The sequence below is a fragment of the Canis aureus genome, chromosome X (assembly GCF_053574225.1).
Source record: "Canis aureus isolate CA01 chromosome X, VMU_Caureus_v.1.0, whole genome shotgun sequence".
In the NCBI taxonomy this organism is placed as follows: Eukaryota; Metazoa; Chordata; class Mammalia; order Carnivora; family Canidae; genus Canis; species Canis aureus.
In genome coordinates, this window is record NC_135649.1 from 75940495 (window position 1) to 75963274 (window position 22780).

General features: G+C 40.1%; 1 long non-coding RNA gene and 2 pseudogenes across 1 annotated transcript in view; all 3 read left to right on the forward strand.

The window, feature by feature from the left end:
- LOC144307969 (uncharacterized) overlaps positions 1 to 22780 on the forward strand; it is a 47522-nt gene that overhangs the window by 12938 nt on the left and 11804 nt on the right. The gene's annotated exons all lie outside the window — the stretch shown is intronic.
- On the forward strand, positions 1467 to 3230 carry LOC144308256 (zinc finger protein RFP pseudogene; annotated as a pseudogene).
- Positions 18384 to 19652, forward strand: LOC144307565 (ubiquitin-conjugating enzyme E2 E3 pseudogene; annotated as a pseudogene).

Here is a 22780-nt window from a genome sequence, read left to right on the forward strand (position 1 = left end):
GACTTTAACATCCCACTTACAACAATGGGCAGGTCATCTAAGCAGAAAACCAATAAGGAAATAATGGCTTTGAATGACGCACTGGACCAGATGAACTTAATATATGTAGTCAGAACATCCCATCACATAGCAGCAGAATACACATTCTTTTTGATTGCTCATAGGACATTCTCCAGAATAGATCATGTATCAGGTTACATATCAGTCCTCAACAAGTACAAAAAGATTGAGATCATACCATGCATATTTTCTCATCACAATACTATGAACTTGAATTCCATCACAAGAAAATTATTGGAAAGACCACAGATACATGGAGACTAAAAAGCAATCTACTAAAGCATGAAAGGATCAATAAGGAAATTAAATAAATAAATAAAAATACATGGAAACAAGTGAAAATGAAAACACAATACTTAGAAACCTTTGTGACGCAGTAAAGGCAGCCCTAAGAGGCAACTATATAGCAATAAAGGCTTACCTCAGGAAGCAAGAAAAATCTCAAATAAAAACATAAACTGATACCTAAAGGAGATAGGGAAGGAACAACAAATGAAACCTAAAGTCAGCAGAAGAAAGGAAATAATAAAGATTAGAGAAGAAATACGTGATAGAGAAACACACACACACACAGACACACGCAGTAAAGCAGATCCATGAGGCCAGGAGGTGGATTTTGAAAAATACTAAAAAAATTGATAAACTCCTAGCCAGATTCATCAAAAGAGGGAAAATCTAAATAAGGAAGCCAGGATGGCTCAATGGTTGAGCATCTGCCTTCGGCCCAGGGCATGATCCCGGGGTTCCGGGATCGAGTCCCACATGAGGCTATTAGCAGGGAGCCTGCTTCTCCCTCTGCCTATGTCTCTGCCTCTCTTTCTGTATCTCTCATGAATAAATAAATAAAACTTTCAAAAAAGTCATATATAAAAAATAATCCAAATAAATAAAATCATGAGTGAGAGAGGAGGAATCACAACCAACACCACAGAAATACAAACAATTATAAGAGAATATTATGAAAAATTAAATGGCAACAAATTGGGAAATCTCAAGAAATGGATACATTCCTAGAATCTTCTAAACTAGCAGAACTAAAACAGGAAGAAAACTTGAACAGATCCAGAACAAGCAAAAATTAATAAATGGATAGACGATAGATAGATAGAAACAGTAATCAAACATCAACCAAGAGACAAAAGTGCAGGGCCAGATGATCACAGCTGAATTCTACCAAACATTTATTTTTGTTTTAAAGATTTTATTTATTTATTCCTGAGAGACAAAGAGAGAGAGGCAGAGACATAGGCAGTGGGAGAAGCAGGCTTCCCGCGGGGGAGCCCAATGTGAGGCTCAATCCCGGGATTCTGGGACCACACCCTGAGCCGAAGGCAGATGCCCAACAACTGAGCCACCCAGATGTCCCTCTACCAAACATTTAAAGGGGAGTTACAGGGATCCGAACAATGACTGTCCCAGTCCCACAGGAAGCCCACCTTGGCAGCCCCCTGGTACAGTCACAGGACTCTGCTGGGAGACAAGAATTCATGCTCACTCAGCAGGGCACTTGCACAGGGATGACCAGCAACAGTTGGGGCCAGTGCATGCATTTGAGATCCAGGCAGAGGTGCAGCCCTCTGCCTGCCCAACTTGCAAGGCTGCCAGGAAGGGGCAATCAGGAGGGTGTGCAGAAGTCTACCTGTCCAATGTGTCTGCAGTACTTTGCCAACCCCATGAGGCTTGACTGCAGGTGCAACAACTGTTGTGCATGCCTCACCCATTGCTAGGGCGAGATGGAGACCGACAGGTGATGCCCACAGCGCCAGGAGATCTTCCTGCAGCGTCACATGAGACCCAATTGGCACCCGGCCAACATAACACAGCTAGTGAAACAGATGTGCACCTTGTGGTCATTGGGGGCCCTGGCCGAGATGGGGGTGTGGGAGAAGCACCACAAGTCCCTGAAGGTGTATTGTGAGGCGGACCATGTGCCCATCTGTGTGGTGTGTGGCTGCTTCTGCAAGCACATTGGCCATAGCATGCTGCCGCTCAAGAAGGCAGTGGAGGACTTCAAGGAGCAAATCCAGAACCAGCTGGACCACCTGGAAAGACGGAAAGACTTAAAGAAGAGGTTCTGGGCACAGGGGGAGCAGACACGAGCTGAACTCTTGAGCCTGAACCAGATGGAGAGGGAGAAGATCGTCTGGAAGTTTGAGCAGCTCTCTCACTCCTTAAAGGATCATGAGTATCATCTCCTGGCCCACCTTGAGGAGCTAGATTTAGCTACCTACAACAGCATCAATGGTGTCAACACCAGATCTCCTGCAATGTCTCCCACCCGAGTAGCCTGATCACCCAGCTGGAAGAGAAGCAGCAGCAGCCTACCAGGGAGCTCCTGCAGAACATCAGGGACACATTGAACATACGTGAAACAATCAGGATCCCTGATCCTTCGATCACACTAATAGATCTGCAGGAAGGAAAAAAAGCCACATTTTCACCCCAAACCGTCTCTTCTTGCCTGAAAATCTGAAGCAGTTCACAGGAAAAATTCAGCCAATATGGGGAAAATTCAAAAATTGAGAGAGGCTCAATCATACTCAGTAGGTATGACTCTAGACCCAGACACAGCCTACCCCACCTGAATCCTTTCCTGCAGCATGTACGTTTGGCATAGTTACTTCTAGCAGGACCTGCCCAACAACCCAGAGCTGTTAAATCTGTTTCCCTGCGTCTTTGGTGCTCCAAGATTGTCGCTGGGAGACACCATTGGGAGGTAGAGATGAGAGATAAGGCAAGCAGACCTTGATGTATGTGAAAACTCAGTGTGCAGAAAAGGTAGAGTAATTTTATCCACCCAGAATGGATTCTGGACAGTGTCTTTGTGGTATGGGAAAGAATACTGGGCTCTTACCTCCCCAGGGACTTCCCTCCCCCAGTGGACCCCTCTCCAGTGGGTGGGGATTTTCTTGGACTATGATTCTGGTGAGGTCTCCTTCTACAACGTGACAGACAGGTGTCAAATTTTTACTTTCTCTCATGCTACCTTCTGCAGGCCTGTCCAGCCTGAATTCAGTCTGAGTTACTTGGGAGGGAAGAGTGCAGCCACTTTCATCATCTGCCTCTTGAGTGGGATTGATGGGTTTTCTGACCATGTAGGCAATCATGCTCAATTCCATGGAGACCTTCTGTTGATGAGGTGCATAAGCACCCAGCCATGCAAATTGTGAGATAAATGAGAAGTAACAAGATTGCCTGGAAATAAAAACCAGATGATCAAAATACATACATACATACATACATACAGAAGAGATAATACCTATTCTTCTCAAACTATTTCAAAAAATATAAATGGAGGGAAAACTTCCAAACTCATTCTATGAGGCCAGCATTACCTTGTTACAAAAGACAGACACAGAACCCGTTAAAAAGAGAAATGCAGGCTAATATCCCTGGTAAACAAGAATGCAAAGATTCTCTACATGATACCAGCTGATAGAATCCAACAGTTCATTAAAAGAATCATTCATGATGATCAACTAGGATTTATTCCTGAATTGCCAGGTGGGCTAAACATTCACAAACCAATCAATGTGATACACCATATTAATAAAAGGAAGAAGAACCATATGATCCTCTCAGTGAATGCAGAAAAAGCACTTGACAAAGTACAACATCCATTCTTGATTAAAAAAAATAATAATAACCACCAACACACTGGGCATAGAAAGAAAATACCTCAAAATCATGAAGTCCATATGTGAAAAATCCCACAGCTAGTATCATTCTCAATGGGGAAAAGCTGAGAACTTTCCCTCTATGGTCAGGAAGAAGACGGGATGTCCACTCTCACCACTGTTTTATAACGTAGTACCGGAAGTCCAACCCTCAGCAATCATCCAACAGAAATAATAAAAGCCATCTAAATCAGCAAGGACAAAATCAAACTTTCACTCTTTGCAGACAAGATATTCTACATAGAAAACTCAACAGATTCCACCAAAAAAAAAATGTTAGCTCTGATTCACAAATTCAGTAAAGTTGTAGGATACAAAATCAATGTACAGCAATCTATTGTATTTCTATATACCAATAACGAAGCAGCAGAAAGAGAAATTAAGGAATTGTTCCCATCTATAATTGCACCAAAACCCATAAGATACCTAGGGTTAAACCTAATCAAAGACATGGAAGACCTGTACTCTGAAAACGATAAAACACTGATGAAAGAAATTGAAGGTGATATGAGGAATTGGGAAGACATTTCTTGCTCATGCACTGGAAGAACAAGTATCGTAAAAATGTCTATACAACCCGAAGCAATCTATAAATTTAATTATATTGCCATCAAAATAAAAACATTTTTCACACAGCTAGAGGAAGGAAAGAACCGTAAAATTTGTACAGTACACCAAAAGACCCCAAATAGCTAAAGCAACCTTGAAAAAGAAAACCAAAGCTAGAGGCGTCCCAATTGTGTACTTCAAGTTCTATAAAAAACTAAAAGTTGTAGTGATCGAGACAGTGTGGTACTGGCATAAAAATTGATGCATAGAATAATAAAACAAAATAGAAAACTGAGAAATGAACCCACACTATATGGCCAACTTTTGACAAAACAGGAAAGTATATCCAATGGGAAAATGACAGTCTCCTCAACAAATGGTGTTGGGAAACCTGGACAGCAGCATATAAAAGAATTAAACTGGACCACTTTCTTATATTGTATGCAAAAATGAATTCACAATGTATTAAAGACTCAAATGTGACCCCTGAAATCATAAAAATCCTAGAGGAGAACATAAGTAGTAACTTCTTTAACATTGGCTTTAGCAAGTTCTTTCTAGATATGTCTCCTGAGGCTAGGGAAACAAAAAGAAAGATTAACTGTTGGGTTTTCATTAAAGAAAAAAAGCTTCTACACAGCAAAGAAAACAATCAAGGAAACTAAAACATAACTTACAGGATAGGAGAAGATATTTGGAAATGACATATCTGATCCAAAATCTATAAAGAATCCAAAATCTATATAGATCTTATAAAATTCAAGTCCCAAAAAAATAAGTAATCTGATTCAAAAATGGGCAGAAAGACAAACATTGTATGTTCTCATTCATGTATGTTCTCATTCAATAGTGAAAGAGAATATAAGGGAAGGGAGAAGAAATGTGTGGGAAATATCAGAAAGGGGGACAGAACATAAAGACTCCTAACTCTGGGAAACAAACTAGGGGTGGTGGAAGGGGAGGAGGGTGGGGGATAGGGGTGAATGGGTGATGGGCACTGAGGGGGGCACTTGACGGGATGAGCACTGGGTGTTATTCTCTATGTTGGTAAATTGAACACCAATAAAACATAAATTTATTATTAATAAATAAATAAATAAATAAATAAATAATAAAAAATGGGCAGAAGACATGAATAGACACTTTTCCAAGGTAGACATACAGATAGCCAACAAACACATGAAAAGATGCTCAACATTACTGATCATCACAGAAATGCCAATCAAAATTACAATGAGATATCATCTCACACTGTCAGATTGGCTAAAATCGACAAGACAAGAAACAATTGGTGGTAGCAAGGATGTGAAGAAAGGACTAGCCTCTTGCACTGTTGATGGGAATGCAACATAGTGCAGCTTCTCTGGAAATAGTATGGAATTCCTCAAAAAGTTAAAAACAGATCTACCCTACCTTCCAGCAATTGCACTACTAGGTGCTCAAATAATACAATACTATTAATTCAAATGGATACACACACCACAATGCTTATCGCAGCATTATTTACAATGGCCAAATTATGGAAACAGCCCAAGTGTCCTTTGACTGATAGGTGGATAAAGATATGGTATGCTCATGCAATCAAATACTGCTTAGCCATAAAAACGAATCCATCCATGTCGCTCAAATGGATTGAGCTAGAGAGTGTTATGCTAAGTGAAATAAGTCAGAGAAAGACAAATACCAGATTATTTCACTCGTGTGTGGAATTTATGAAACAAAATAAATGATCAAGCGGGGGGGGGGAGGAGCGAGAGAAAGAGAGGTAAACCAAGAAACAGACTCTTAACTAAGGAGAACAAACCGATGGTTACCAGAATGGAAGGTGGGGGGGCGGGCAGATAGGGTAAACAGGTGATGAGGATTAAAGAGTACACTTGAAATGGTGAAACACTATGTTAAACTAATATTACACTGTATTCACTCACTGGAATTTAAACAAAAACTTAAGAATCTATATAAAGGAAGGGACAATGGAATTAAAAAGACACAAGAGAAAATATCTACTTACAAAAAGTTGGCAATAGAGGGACATAGAAAGAAAAAGATATACGACATAAAGACAACAAAAAGCAGAGTGGCAGGATTAAATTCCATCATAGCAGTAATAACATTAAATGTAAATGGGTTTCAAAATCTCCAAATGAAACACAGACATTGATGGAATGAATTTAAAAATATACGGTTCAACAGAAGCTCACTTTACATTCAAAGACACAAATTGGTTGAAACTATAAGAATGAAAAAAAAGCAACTATAAGAATGGAAAATATTCCATGCTAACAGTAAACTAAAGAGAGCTGGGCTAGTATACAGATGCAAATAGAAAATAGGCTATAAAAGAGGAAAAAAGTAATTATATAATAATAAAAAGGGCAATCCCTCAAAAAATATAATTATAAACATATAAGCACTTAGCCACAGAGCTCCAGAACAGATGAAGCCAAAACCAAAACAGCAAAAGGTTGAAATAGACATATTTCACCAGGGCCCATAAAACACTCTGAAGGACAGGATACACATTAGGACACAAAACAATTACCAATAAATTTAAAATTCTTGAAATCATAGAATGTGCATGGAATTACATTCCATGTACTTAGAGTGAGATCTTTTAAACATTTTTAAAAAGATTTATTTATTTATTTGAGATAAAGCACAGGCACGTGAACATGGGGGGGAGGAGCAAAGGGAGAGGGAGAGGGAAACTTAAGCAGAGTCTGTGCTGAGTGCAGAGCCCGACACAGGGCTCAATTCAGGACCCTGAGAATAGGACCGGAGCCAAAACCAAGAAGTCTGACATTTAACTGACTATGCACTCCAGGTGCCTCAAAAAACACATTTCATGGACCAGTGGGATTAAGAAGAAATCACAGGGATATCTACAAAATATTTTGAGGTGAAAAAAAATGCAACAAACTAAAACTTACAAAATGCACAAAAAGCAGAACTAAGAAAAAATTGGAGCTAAGAACATGACGGAGGAGTCAGGGTCCTCAATTCACTTGGCCCCACCAAATTACCTATATTATTTTCAAACCATCCTGAAAACGTACAAATTCGACCTGAGATTTAAAGAGAGAAGAACCAGAATGCTACAGAGAGAAGGGTTTTCACTTCTAACAAGGTAGGAAGGCAGAAAAACTAAAATAAAAAAGAATCAAGTGGCGGAGGGGCCCCACGAGGACCCAGGCAAAAGCCTGGTAGTGAAAGCCTCCGGGACAGGAAAGGCCAGTCCTGGAGAAGCAGGAACTTTACTTATTTACTTTTTTCCAAGGACAGAGGTCTTTATTTTTTTTTTTTTTTACATATTTTTTTGAATTGGATATCAATTTGCCAACATACGGCATAAAACCCAGGGCTCCTCCCATCAAGTGCCCCCTCAGTGCCTGCCACCCAGTCACCCCCACCCTCCTCCCTTTCCACCACCCCTTGTTCGTTTCCCAGAGTTAGGAGTCTCTCATGGTCTGTCTCCCTTTCTGATATTTCCCACTCATTTTTTCTCCTTTCCCCCTTTATTCCCTTTCACTATTTTTTATATTCCCCAAATGAATGAGACCATATAAAGTTTGTTCCTCTCCAATAGACCTATTTCACTAAGCATAATACCCTCCAGTTCCATCCACGTCGAAGCAAATGGTGGGTATTTCTCGTTTCTAATGGCTGAGTAATATTCCATTGTATACATATACCACATCTTCTTTATCCATTCATGTTTCCATGGACACCGAGGCTCCTTCCACAGTTTGGCTGTTGTGGACATTGCTGCTATTAAACATCAGGGTGAAGGTGTCCCGGCAATTCAATGCATCTGTATATTTGGGGTAAATCCCCAGCAGTGCAATTGCTGGGTTGTAGGGCAGATCTATTTTTAACTGTTTGAAGAACCTCCACACAGTTTTCCAGAGTGGCTGCACCAGTTCACATTCCCACCAACAGTGCAAGAGGGTTCCCCTTTCTCCACATCCTCTCCAACATTTGTGGTTTCCTGCCTTGTTAATTTTCCCCATTCTCACTGGTGTGAGGTGGTATCTCATTGTGGTTTGGTTTGTATTTCCCTGATGGCCAGGGATGCGGAACATTTTCTCATGTGCTTGTTGGCCATGCATATGTCTTCCTCTGTGAGATTTCTGTTCATGTCTTTTGCCCATTTCAGGATTGGATTGTTTGTTTCTTTGCTGTTGAGTTTAATAAGTTCCTTATAGATCTTGGAATCTAGTCCTTTATGTGATATGTCATTTGAAAATATCTCCTCCCATTCTGTAGGTTGTCTTTGAGTTTTGTTGACTCTTCCTTTTGCTGTGCAAAAGCTTCTTATCTTGATGAAGTCCCAATAGTTCATTTTTGCTATTGTTTCTCTTGCCTTCATGGATGTATCTTGCAAGAAGTTGCTGTGGCCAAGTTCAAAAAGGGTGTTGCCTGTGCTCTCCTCTAGAATTCTAGATGGAATCTTGTCTCACATTTAGATCTTTCATCCATTTTGAGTTTATCTTTGTGTATGGTGTAAGAGATGGAAAAATATTCCATGCTCATGGATTGGAAGAATTAATATTGTGAAAATGTCAATGTTACCCAGGGCAATTTGCACATTTAATGCAATCCCTATCAAAATCCCATGGACTTTCTTCAGAGAGTTGGACCAAATTATCTTAAGATTTGTGTGGAATCAGAAAAGACCCCGAATAGCCAGGGGAATATTAACAAAGAAAACCATAGCTGTGGGCATCACAATGCCAGATTTCAGGTTGTACTACAAAGCTGTGGTCATCAAGACAGTGTGGTACTGGCACAAAAACAAGACACATAGATCAATGCAACAGAATAGTGAATCCAGAAGTGGACCCTCAACTTTATGGTCAACTAATATTCGACAAAGGAGGAAAGACTATCCACTGGAAAAAAGACAGTTTCTTCAATAAATGGTGCTGGGAAAATTGGACATCCACATGCAGAAGAGAAGCAGGAGCTTTAAAAGATGGGCACGGGATTCTTCACAGACCGAAAGGCGCTTAGCAGGGAAATCGAGCAGAATCGCAGGAGGGACAGTGGAGCCTCCAGTTTCCTAGTAACTAATAGAGGAAGTGTGCCCCAGAGTAAAGTGCACCCCAGTCTGTGGGCCAATCTAAGTAAAGGGCTGGGGCATGCACCTGGCGGGGCATCCGGGAGAAGTTGATCAGTCTTGCAGTGGCTCTGGGTAGAGGCGTCTGCACCCTGCTGCCTTCCAGAGCTGCGCATCCAGGGAGCGCGATTCCAGCAGCACAGGGTCCGGGTCCCAGGGAGCCGAGCAGACACAGCCCAGGATCCTGAGTTCCCCGCAGGACAGGCGGAAGCGGGGAGGGCACAGGACAGCGAGGACTCTTCTGCCACTGGCCGCCACCCAAGCTGTGCAGATCAGTGCACCCATGTTGGCCCAGGAGCACCTAGGCCAGTGTGGACTGCGAGACTACAGTAGTTACTGGCGGGGGGGGGGGAGATGACTCCAGAGGTGGAGACCTGGCCGCTGGCAGTATGGTTGTTCCTCCTGGTATCACCCTGTGCCTGGGAGAGACATGGCCACCAGGGAACAGAGGACTCACAGGGTAAACAGTGCCCACTGAGCCCAGCACCTGCAGGGGGCGTGGCAGCTCCCCCAGGTGCAGACACCTGAGAATCAGCACAGCAGGCCCCTCCCCCAGAAGACCAGCTGGAAGGACAGGGGAAGAGGAAGTTCTTGACCAAGCAGCCCTGGAAAATTCCAAGACAAGTTCAGGGATTTACAGTATATGGAACCAGAGGGTACCCTTTCTATTTTTTTTCTTCCTTTTTCCAGTACAATTCGTTTTTATATCAGACTGGAAATTTCCAATTTTTTTTACTCTTTTCCCACCTTAACTACAATATTTTACCACCTCTTCATTTTTAAGATTCTTCCTTCTTGACTTCCATACTTCTATAATTACAGGTCCTAGATATATTTTCCACTTCTAGATTCCCCTCAACATATTGAACTTAATTTTGGGACATACACAAGATATATTTGTTTTATATTTTTTGTTTTCTCTGACTCATTTGGTTCTAAAATGGCAGAAGTCAATACCTTCTAAAACATGACCGGCATTCACCCAGAACCAAGTGGTATACCATGCTGGTTCATTCTGTGAGACTTCTAATTCTCATTCTGGCCCATCTTTTATCTCTTTTATGTTTTGGTGGTCAATGTTGGGGTCCTCCACAAGTATTTCTGGTTTATATGGATTTGGAACTTAGCAACTTCTACCATAGAGAACTTCATATACTCAGAAACAAGAGGATTACCCTCTAAAATCCCTCAGGTTGACTACATTTTCCCTCCACTACAACTTCATCACCACCACCATCTCCCAGTAACCCCCTCTTTTTTTTTCTTCCACTTTTTTTTTCTTTTTTCTTTTTTTCCCTCTTGCTCTTTGGGATTCTTTGCCTTTTATTTTTTTACCACTGTGTTTTAAAATTTGTTTTTCACTTTATTGATCCTTTGGTTTTATTTCATTCTGATTTCTGTTTTCAATATCTGGTCTCTGACCTCAGCAGAATCATCTAGCGTGAAATTTACATAGGAAGTGGTTGATATTCTTGACTCAGCCCGCTCATATATCCACTCTACACTGAGCAAAGACGAGAAAGAAGAACTCACCTCAAAAGAAAGAATCAGAACCAGTACTCTTTTCAACAGAGTTACAGAATTTGGATTACAATTCGATGTCAGAAAGCTATTCAGAAACATGAATATAAAGCTACTGGTGACTCTGGAACAATGCATAAAGGATTCAAGAAACTTCATGACTGCAGAATTTAGATCCGATCAGGCCAAAATTAAGAATCAATTAAATGAGACCAGATCCTAACTGGGGGTCCTAAAGACGAAGGTTAATGAGGTAGAAGAAAGGGTGAGCAACATAGAAGACAAGTCCATGGCAAAGAAGAAAGCTGAGGAAAAAAGAGAAAACAATGAAAAGACCATGAGGAAAGCTTAAGGGAAATAAATGACAGCCTCAGAAGGAAAAATCTACATTTAATTGGGGTTGCAGAGGGCGCCGAGAGGGCCAGAGGGCCAGAAAGCATATTTGAACAAATCATAGCTGAGAACATTCCTAACTTGGGATGGGAAATAGGCATTCAGATCCAGGAGATAGAGAAGTCCCCCCCCCCAATTCAATAAAAACCATTCAACACCTCACCATTTAATAGTGAAACTGGCAAATTCCAAAGATAAAGAGAAAATCCTAAGGTAGCAAGAGACAAGAGATCCCTAACTTATATGGGGAGAACTATTATATTAACATCAGACCTATCCACAGAGTCCTGGCAGGCCAGAAAGCACTGGCAGGATATACTCAGGGTCCGAAATGAGAAGAACATGCAGCCAAGAAGACTCTATGCAGCAAGGATCTCATTCAGAATAGAAGGAGAGATAAAGAGCTTCGAAGATAGGCAGGAACTGAAAAAAATATGTGACCACCAAACCAGCTCTGTAAGAAATATTAAGGAGGACCCTGTAAAAGAAAGAGGAAGCACGAAAAAATAATCTACAAAAACAGGGACTGAATAGTTATTACAGTGACACTAAATTCATGTTTTTCAATACTCACTCTGAACATGAATGGGTTAAATGATCCCATCGAAAATGCAGGGTTTCAGACTGGACAAAACAGCTAGACCCATCTATTGGCTATCCACAACAGATTCATTTTAGACCTAAGGACAACTCCAGCCTGAAAATGAAAGGTTGGAGAACCATTGACCATTCAAATGGTCCTCAAAAGAAAGCTGGGGTAGCAATCCTCATTTCAGGTAAATGAAAGTTTATCCCAAAGACTGTAGTAAGAGATGAAGAGGGACACTATATCATACTTAAAGTATCTATCCAAAAAGGGGACCTAACAATCATCAATATTTATGCCCGTAATGTGGGAGCTGCCAAGTATATCAATCAAATAACAACCATAGCAAACGCATACTTAGATAATAATACACTAATACTGGGAGACTTCAACAAGGCAATTTCTGCAACAGACAGATATTCTGAGCACAAAATCACCAGAAAAACAACGGCCTTCAGTGATACACTGGATCACAGGGATTTCACAGATATATACAGAACTTTGCATCCCGACGCAACCAAATACACATTCTTCTCAAGTACACACGGAACTTTCTCAAGAATAGACCACATACTGGGTCACAAATCAGGTCTCAACCAATACCCAAAGATTGGGATTGTCCCCTGCATGTTTTCTGACGACAATGCTTTGAAACTAGAACTCAATCACAAGAAGGGATTTGGAAGAAAATCAAACACGTGGAGATTAAAGAGCATCCCGCTAAAAGATGAATGGGTCAACCAGGAAATTAGAGAAGGATTAAAAATATTTATGGAAACTAAGGAGAGTGAAGATACAACTGTTCAAAATCATTGGGATACAACGAAAGCAGTCCTGAGGGGGAAATACATCGCCATACAAGCATCCCTCACAAAATTCGAAACAACTCAAACTAGAAGAAATGGACACACTTCTGGAACACCACGAACTACCAAAACTGGAACAGGAAGAAACAGAAAACATGAGCAGGCCAATAAGCAGGCAGGAAATTGAAGCAGTCAGCAAAAACCTCCCAAGACACAAAAGTCCAGGGCCAGATGGCTTCCCAGGGGAATTCTATCAAACACGTAAAGAGAAACAATACCTATCCTACTAAAGCTGTTCCGAAAGATCGAAAGGGGTGGAATACTTCCTACACATTTTATGAGGTCAGCATCACCTTAATTCCAAAACCAGACAAAGACCCCACGAAAAACAAGAATTACAGACCAATATCCCTGATGAACACAAATGCAAAAATTCTCAACAAGATACTAGCCAATAGGATCCAACAGTACATTAAGAACATTATTCAAGTGGGATTTATCCCAGGGATGCAAGGCTGGTTCAACACTCGTACAGCCATCAACGTGACAGATCATATGAACAAGATAAAAAACAAGAACCATAATATGATCCTCTCAATAGATGCAGAGAAAGCATTTGACAAAATACAGTCCATTTCTGATTAAAAATTTTCAGAATGTAGGGATAGAGGGAATGTTCCTCAGCACCTTAAAAGCCATCTACGAAAAGCCCACCGCAAATATCATTCTCAATGGGGAAACACTGGGAGCCTACATTCAGGAACAAGACAGGGATGTCCACTCTCACCACTGCTATTCAACATAGTACTAGAACTCCTAGCCCAGCAATCAGACAACAAAAAGAAATGAAAGGCATTCAAATTGACAAAGAAGAAGTCAAACTCTCACTCTTCATAGATAAAATGTTACTGTACATAGAACACCCAAAAGACTCCACTCCAGGATTGCTAGGACTCATGCAGCAATTCAGCAGTGTGGCAGGATACAAAATCAATGCTCAGAAATCAGTGGCATTTCTATACACTAACAATGAGAATGAGGAAAGAGAAATTAAGGACTCAATCCCATTCACAATTGCACCGAAAAAGCATAAGATACCTAGGAATAAACCTAACCAAAGAGGTAAAGACTGCAGAACACTTCTGAAAGAAATTGAGGAAGACACAAAGAGATGGAAAAATATTCCATGCTCCTGGATTGGAAGAATTAATAATGTGAAATGTCAATGCTACCCAGGGCAATTTACACATTCAAATAAATCCTTATCGAAATACCATGTTGGAACAAATCATCTTAAGATTCCTGTGGAATCAGAAAAAACCCCGAATAGCCAGGGGAATACTGAAAAAGAAAACCAGAGTCGGGGGTATCACAATGCCGGATTTCAGGTTGCAATACAAAGCTCTGATCATCAAGACAGTGTGGTACTGGCACAAAGACAGACGCATAGATCAATGAACAGAATAGAGAACCCAGAAATGGGCCCTCAACTCTGGTCATCTAATATTTGTCAAAGCATGAAAGACTATTCACTGGAAGAAGGACAGACTCTGCAATAAATGGTGCTGGGAAAATTGGACAGCCACGTGCAGAAGAATGAAACTAGACCAATCTCCTACAACAGACATGAAGATAAACTCAAAATGGATGAAAGATCTAAATGTGAGACAAGAATCCATCAAAATCCTAGAGAAGAACACAGGGAGCACCCGTTTTGAACTTAGCCACAGCACAAACTCTTGCAAGATACATCTATGAAGACAAGGGAAACCGAAGCAAAAATGAACTACTGGGACTTACTCAGGATTAAAAGCTTCGGTGCAGCAAAAAGAAACAGTCAGCAAAACTAAAAGACAACCTACGGAATGGGAGGAGATATTTGCAAATGACATTTCAAGATAAAGGGCCAGTATCCAAGATCTATAAAGAACTTATTAAACTCAACAGCAAAGAAAGAAACAATCCAATCCTGAAATGGACAAAAGACATGAACAGAAATTTCACCAAAGAAGACGTAGACATAGCCAACAAGCACATGAGAAAATGCTTCGCATCACTTGCCATCAGGGAAATACAAATTAAAACCACAATGAGGTATCACCTCACAGGAGTGAGAATGGGGAAAATTAACAAGACAGGAAACAACAAATGTTGGAGAGGATGTGGAGAAAGGGGAACTCTCTTGCACTGTTGGTGGGAATGTGAAATGGTGCAGCCACTCTGGAAAACTGTGTGGAGGTTCCTCAAAGAGTTAAAAATAGAACTACCCTAGGACCCAGCAATTGCACTGCTGGGAATTTACCCCAAAGATACAGATGCAGTGAAACGCCGGGACACCTGCACCCTGATGTTTATAGCAGCAATGTCCACAATAGCCAAACTGTGGATGGAACCTCAGTGTCCATCGAAAGATAAATGGATAAAGAAGATGTAGTATATATATATATATATATATATATATATATATATATATATATATAGAATATTCTTCAGCCATTAGAAGTGATGCATACCCACCATTTGCTTCAACGTGGATAGAACTGGCGGGTATTATGCTGAGTGAAGTAAGTCAATCGGAGAAGGACAAACATATGGTTTCATTCACACAGGAAATACAAAAAGAGGGAAAGGGATTAAATGGGAAAGGAGAGAAAATGAGTGGGAAATATCAGAGAGGATGACAGAACATGAGAGACATCTAACTCTGGGAAAGGAACGTAGGGTAGTGGAAGGGGAGGTGGATAGGGGGATGGGGTAGCTGGTTGCCAGGCACTGAGGGGGGACACTTGACGGGATGAGCACTGTGTGATAGGCTATATTTTGGCAAATAAAACTCCAATAAAAATATACAGAAAATAAATACATAAATAAATAAATAAAATAAGAAAAGGAAAGAAAAAAAGATCTAAGAAAAATTTAACACCTCTGATATCCTAGATTATTAAATAATAAAAATCTCAGATCAAACCCCCCAAATCCACACTAAAAAACTAAAATAAATGAGCAAACTCAACATAAAGAAAGCAGAGGGAAGGAAAACTATTATATTATGATAGAAATAAAATAGAGAAAAAAATGCAAAAGAAGAAATTTTTAAAAACTCGGTTTCTTGAATTAAAATTTTTTCAAATTGACAACATTTTGCTAGGCAGTCAAATGAAAGAGAGAGCTGGGGGGAAGGAGGGAGAGAGAGGGACAAAATTTTTTTTGTTGTTTATTTATTCATGAGAGACACACAGAGTGAGGCAGAGACACAAGCAGAGGGAGAAGCAGGCTCCATGCAGGGAGCCCGATGTGGGACTTGATCCCAGGACTCCAGGATCATGCCCTGGTCCGAAGGCAGGCGCTAAACTGCTGAGCCACCCAGGGATCCCTAAACAATGTTTTAAACATTTGGGTTTTTTTTAAAGATTTAATTTTTGTATTTGAGACACAGAGAGAGTCACAGAGATAGCAAGAGAGAGCAGGAGCTGATGGGAGAGGGAGAAATAGGTTCCCCACTGAGCAAGGAACCTGATGTGGGGCTAGATCCCAGGACCCCAGGATCATGATCTGAGCCAATGGCAGATGCTTAACCAACTAATCCACCCAGCCTCCCCCCATTCCGCCCCAAAGAGACCCATATTGAGACACACTTCAATAGTAGAAAGTCAAATGAAAAAAGAAAGCCTTGAAAGCAGCAAGAGAAAAGTGATGTGTCATGTACAAAGGAGCTTTTATGAAGTTATAAGCAAAAACCATGCAGGCCAGAGGCAGTGAGGTCATATATTTAAAAGATGAAAGAACAAAATTTCAGCCCAGAGTACAGATATAGGTAAACCTGTGCTTCAGAAATGAAGAAATTATAGCCTTCCTGGAGAAACAAATGATGAGGGAATTCATTAAGTCTAGAGTTGCTTTATGAGAAATGTTGAATTCAAATTGAAATAAAAGGACACAAGATAAAAACATGAAGCCATATGAAAATATAAAATTTTCAGATGAAGTAAATATATGAATAAATAGAGAATCTTGTATATGCCAATTTTGGTGTGTTTAATTCTGGAATATAATTTCAAAACCAAAACCATAGAAAGCACTGAAAATATATGTAATGAGTACATAAAATATAAAAATGTAGTTTGTGTTATCAATAACATAAAGTCGGTGGGGCAGCACTGTAAAGAACAGTTTCCATGTGATTGAAATTGAGTTCTATTCATTTTAAATATATTGTTCTTTCAGATATTTTATATATTTCTCATACCACAAAGAAAATGTATATAGAATACACATAAAAGGAGATGAGAAGAGAGTCAAGGAACAACACTAGAAAAGTAACAAAATATAAAGGAAATCAGTTAGAGAGGAAATGAGGACCAGAAAACATACCAAGTATATAGAAAACAATTAAGATAATGACAGTAGTAACTATTTCACCATCAATAATTATTTTAAATGTAAGTGGATTAAACTCCTGAATAGAAAACACAGATGGGCATAATATTGTTTTTTTTAAAAGGGACTTAAAGGGGCACCTGGGTGCCTCAGTGGTTGAGTGTCTGCCTTTGGCTCAGGTCATGGCCCTGGGATCCTGGGATCGAGTCCCACATAGGGCTCCCCACAGGGAGTCTGCTTCTCCCTCTGCCTGTGTCTCTCCCTCTCTCTCTCTCTCTCTCTCTGTGTCTCTCATGAATAAATAAACAAAAGAAAAATTTTTAAAAGGGACTTAAAAATATCCTGGCTACAAAACATTCACTTTATATTTGAGGAAACACGGACTGAAAGTGTAAGGATGAAAAAAATCCTATGCCAATGGGAACCACAAGCAAGCAGGGGTCTGATAATATCAGACAACACAGACTTTAAGTTCAACAGAAAATACAAAGAAGGACATTATATAATAAAAGAGTTAATTTACCAGAAATATATAATAATAAATGTATATGCACCAAATATCAGAACCAATAAACAAATGAAGCAAACATTGATAGAATTTAAGGGAGAAAAAGACAAGAACACAACAATAAGGGAGACTTTAATAATCACATTGAATAATGGATGGAACAACCAAACAAAAGATCAATAAAGAAGCAGAAGACTTAAAAAACACTATTGAACAATTGGACTTAATAAACATATAGAAAAGCAGAATACATAATCTACTCAAGTGCATATGCAATATTCTCCAATATAAACCACATATTAAGCCACAGAACAAAATTAAAAAGATGGAAATAATACAAAATACCTTTTTTTAAACCATAATGGAATGAATCAGTAGCAGACAGAAAACTGAGAAATTCACAAATACGTAGAAAGTAAACAATACAGTATTCAACAACTGATAGACTGAAGAATTGAAAATAGGACTTATAAAACATATTGAGAAAACAAAACAAAACAAAATCTACCAAATCTTATGGAACACAGTAAAAGTAGTGCTACGACAGAAGTTGATAGCTGTGACCACTTATATTTAAAAAGAATCATCTCCAATCAAAAATCCAAAGCTATCGTCACAGAAGTAAAAAAAAAAAAAGGAAATGTTAACCCAAATCTACAGAAAGTAATAATATTAGAGCAGAATCAACCAAAGAGAAGAAAAATTTAAAAAAACTAAGTAGGCTTGGTAGCGGCGTGTGAGCGGGCCAGGCAGGCGGCCAAGTTTTCCAAGAAATAACTTCACCAAGATGTCCAGTGATAGGCAAAGGTCCAATGATGAGAGCCCCAGCACTGGCAGTGGTAGTTCAGATGCAGACCAGCGAGACTCGGCCGCTCCAGAACCTGAAGAACAAGAAGAAAGAAAACCTTCTGCCACCCAGCAGAAGAAAAACACCAAACTCTCTAGCAAAACCACTGCTGTTATCCACTAGTGCTAAAAGAATTCAGAAAGAGCTAGCTGAAATATCTCTTGATCTTCCTCCTAACTGCAGTGCTGGGCCTAAAGGAGATAACATTTATGAATGGAGATGGACTATACTTGGTCCACCAGGTTCTGTATATGAAGGTGGTGTGTTTTTTCTGGATATCACTTTTTCATCTGATTATCCATTTAAACCACCGAAAGTTACTTTCTGCACCAGAATCTATCACTGCAACATCAACAGTCAGGCAGTCATCTGTCTGGACATCCTAAAAGACAACTGGAGTCCTGCTTCGACTATTTCAAAGATTTTGCTGTCGATTTGTTCTCTTTTGACAGATTGCAACCCTGTGGATCCTCTGGTTGGAAGCATAGCCACTCATTATTTGACCAACAGAGCAGAACATGACAGGATAGCCAGACAGTGGACCAAGAGATATGCCACATAATTTACAGAACTTGTATGCAGTGTGAAGGAGTGGAAGGCCCCTTCCCACTATGCTGCAAGTCTTTATAGCTTTTACAATACGGACTTCTGTGTAAATGTTATACTGATTCCTTTTGTTGTTGTTATACTGATTCTACTCTCTGCCTTTATCCTTTGGAGACTGGGAGACTCCCCAAAAAGGTAAATGCTATCAAGAGTAGAACTTTGTAGCTGTAGATTAGTTATGTTTAAAATGCCTACTTGCAAGTCTTGCTTCTTTGGGATATCAAAATGTATTTTGTGATGTACTAAGGATACTGGCCCTGAAGTCTACCGAATATTATAGTGCATTGTAGCCTAAATCTTTATCTATATGAAGTTATAAAAGTAGCCGTAGTTGACTAGGAATTATGTCATTTGTATTAAACTCAGATCTATTTCTGAATATGTGGTTCATGTGTTGTGAGAAATGTTGTACCTTTTACCTTTGTCAGTTTGTAATGAGAGGGTTTCCTTTTACCCTTTGTAGTTCAGAGAGCACCTGATGTATCATCTCAAACACAATAAGCATGGCATAGTTTCCTGTCGTAATATTTTAAGTCACTCCTGTTAGAGGGTGTGTCTGAGATGATTGTTGATGAAATAAAAATGTGGATATGAAGACTGACTATTAAGGACGAGTACGAATAAATGAATTGTTAAATTGAAAAAAATAAGTAGGCTTTTTGAAAAGATCACTAAAACTGACATCAGCGAGATTAACAACAACAAAAAACAAAACAAAACAAACAAAAAAACAAGACCCAAATACTAAAATCAGAAATGGAAGAGGAGTTATTACCACTGAGGTCACAAGGAAGAAATAAAGCAGTATAAGGAAATACTATGGAGGAGAGGTTGAAGATGGCAACAGAACAGGATTACCTTAGGCTCATCTCTTTCCTCAAACACAACTAGATAACTATCAAATCATTCTAGATACCCCAGAAATCAACCTGAAGCCTGACAGAAGAAACTCCACAACTAAAGGAAGAGAGGAAGCCACACTGAAGAAAGTAGAAAGTGCAGAGACATGGTTTAGGGGAGAAATGGATCTTGGGTGCTGTAGATTGGGCTGGGGGAGCGGGGGATTGGGGGTAAGAGAGCAAGAGCGAGAGCAGAGCGAGAGCGAGAGACAGAGAGAGAGAGAGAGAGAGAGAGAGAAAGGGAGGAGCACAAAATGGAATGCAAGAGGAGAACATTTCCCCAAAGCCATTGGCAGGGAAAATGAGAGGAGAGGGGCTGATTTTCATCAGTTTTTCAAACAGCAGGGCGTAAAGACTGGAGTTTTAAAAGTCACCAGGCTTGGCTGAGACAGAACCCTGAGGGCAGGGTTCTGCCCTACTCCTGGAGAGAAGGTGGGCAAATAATACTGGGGCAGACACTGTGGAAACAGCAATCTGGAGAATGCCTGGGGCTACACAGAAAGGAGAGGCAGCATTCAGGGATCGGCCCCTTAAGACACAGGACATTTCCAATGCCTACCCCTCAGCATAATCACAAAACCACCTGCAGTAAGCAGTGCAAGCACCAATGCGGGTGTCCTAACCTGCTCACACCAAGTCCCACACGCTTGCAGTCATGCAAGACTGCCCCTCTTGGTCAAGCTTGCCTCAGTCCCAGTGTGGCAGGCCCCTTCCCCCAGAGGACCAGCTGAAACCTCCACCCACACCATATCCCTTGAACAGAATTCTACACAGCTTCAAATCTAGTCGAAATAGCATTGGGTCTCATTTCGCAAGCAGACCAGAGTACATTTAGTTAAAATTCACCACACCGGCCGAGGACCAAACTCTGCCACTACAGGCAAGGAGAGTCTCTGCAGAAGACCACCCTGAAGGACAGAGCAGCCAAAACACAACAGCAGAGTGAAGGCAGCACACACCGGAGAGACTCCCTGAAGTGTCAGGCCCTGGACACTCTATGACCTCTTCTTCATGAAGTCATTACTCTCAAGAGCAGGAAATATAATGGGCTTTTCTAACACAGAGAAGAAGGCAGATACTTCGACAATGCACCAACATGGAAGAATTCATCCCAAATGAAACAACAAGGTAAGGTCATGGCCAGAGATCCAGGTGAAACAAATGTAAGTAACATGCCTGATGGCCAATTTAAAGCAACAATCATTAGGATACTCACTGGGCTTGAGAAAAGAATGGAAGACTTCAGGGAGGACCTTACCACAGAGAAAAAAAGCATTTAAAAAAACAGTCAGAAATGAAGAATGCAATTCACTGAGAGTGGAAATAAGCTTGATGCAATGGACATAGGATGGAAGAAGCAGAGAAATGAATCAGTGATAAAGAAGACAAAATAATGGAAAATAATGAAGCTGAACAAAAGAGAGAAAGAAGAATTATGGAACATGAGTATAGACTTAGGGAACTCAGTGACTCCATCAAATGTAACATCATTCATATTATACGAGTCTCAGAAGAAGAGAGAGAAAAGGGGGCAGAAAATATATTTGAAGAAATAACAGCTGAAAATCTCCCTAATCTGGGGAAGGAAAGAGACACTCGGATCCAGGAGGTACAGAAAAAAATCCCATCAAAATCAACAAAAGCAGGCCAACACCAAGACATCTTTTAATTAAATTTGCAAACTATAGTGACGAAAAAAGATCTTAAGAGAAGGTAGACAAAAGTACATAACTGACAAGGGAAGACCCATAAGACTAGCTGCAGATCTTTCAACAAAATTTGGCAAGCGGGAAGGGAGTGACATGACATATTCAACGTGCTGAATGGGAAAAATACCCAGCAAGGCTATCATTCAGGGTAGAAGGAGAGATAAAGAGTTTCCCAGACAAGCAAATACAAAAGGACTTCATGACCACTAAACCAGCCCTGCAGAAATATTAAGGGGGACTGTTTGAGTGCAAAGGAAAGACCAAAAGCAACAAAGGCAAGGAAGGAACAGAGAAAATCTCCAGAAACAATGACAAGCCAAATAACAAGATGGAAATACATACACGTCTACCAATAATTAATGAATATAAATGGACTAAAAGCTCCAATCAAAAGACATGGGGTGTCAGAATGGACTAAAAAAAAAAAAAAAACAGGACCCATCTATATGCTGCATGCAAGAGATTCATTTTAGACCTAAAGACACCTGCACATTGAAAGTGAGAGGATGGACAAATATTTATCATGGAAATGGATGTAAAAAAAAAAGCCAGATTAGCAATATTTATATCAGACAAACTAGACATTAAACCAAAGATGGTAGAGAAGCACACTACACTATATCATAATAAAGGAGACAATCGGGACACCTGGGTGGCTCAGCAGTTGAATGCATCTGCCTTCGGCTCAGGGTGTGATCCTGGAGTCCCAGGATCGAGTCCCACATCGGGCTTCCTGCATGGAGCCTGCTTCTCCCTTTACCTGTGTCTCTGCCTTTCTCTGTCTCTCATGAATACATAAATAAAATCTTAAAAGAAATAAAAATAAAGGAGACAATCCAACAATAATATCTAACAATTATAAATATGCACTCAACATAGGAGCAGCCAAATATGTAAAACAATAACAAAAACAAAAGAAGCTCATTGATAATAATACAAAAATAGTATGGAAATTTAACATGCCACTTACATCAATGGAGAGATAATCTAAACAGAAAATCAACAAGGAAAGAATGGCTTTCAGTGGCACACTGGACCAGATGAACTTAACTGATATATTCAGAACATTTCATCCTAAAGCAGCAGAATACACATTCTTTTCTCTCATTTTTTTTAAAGATTG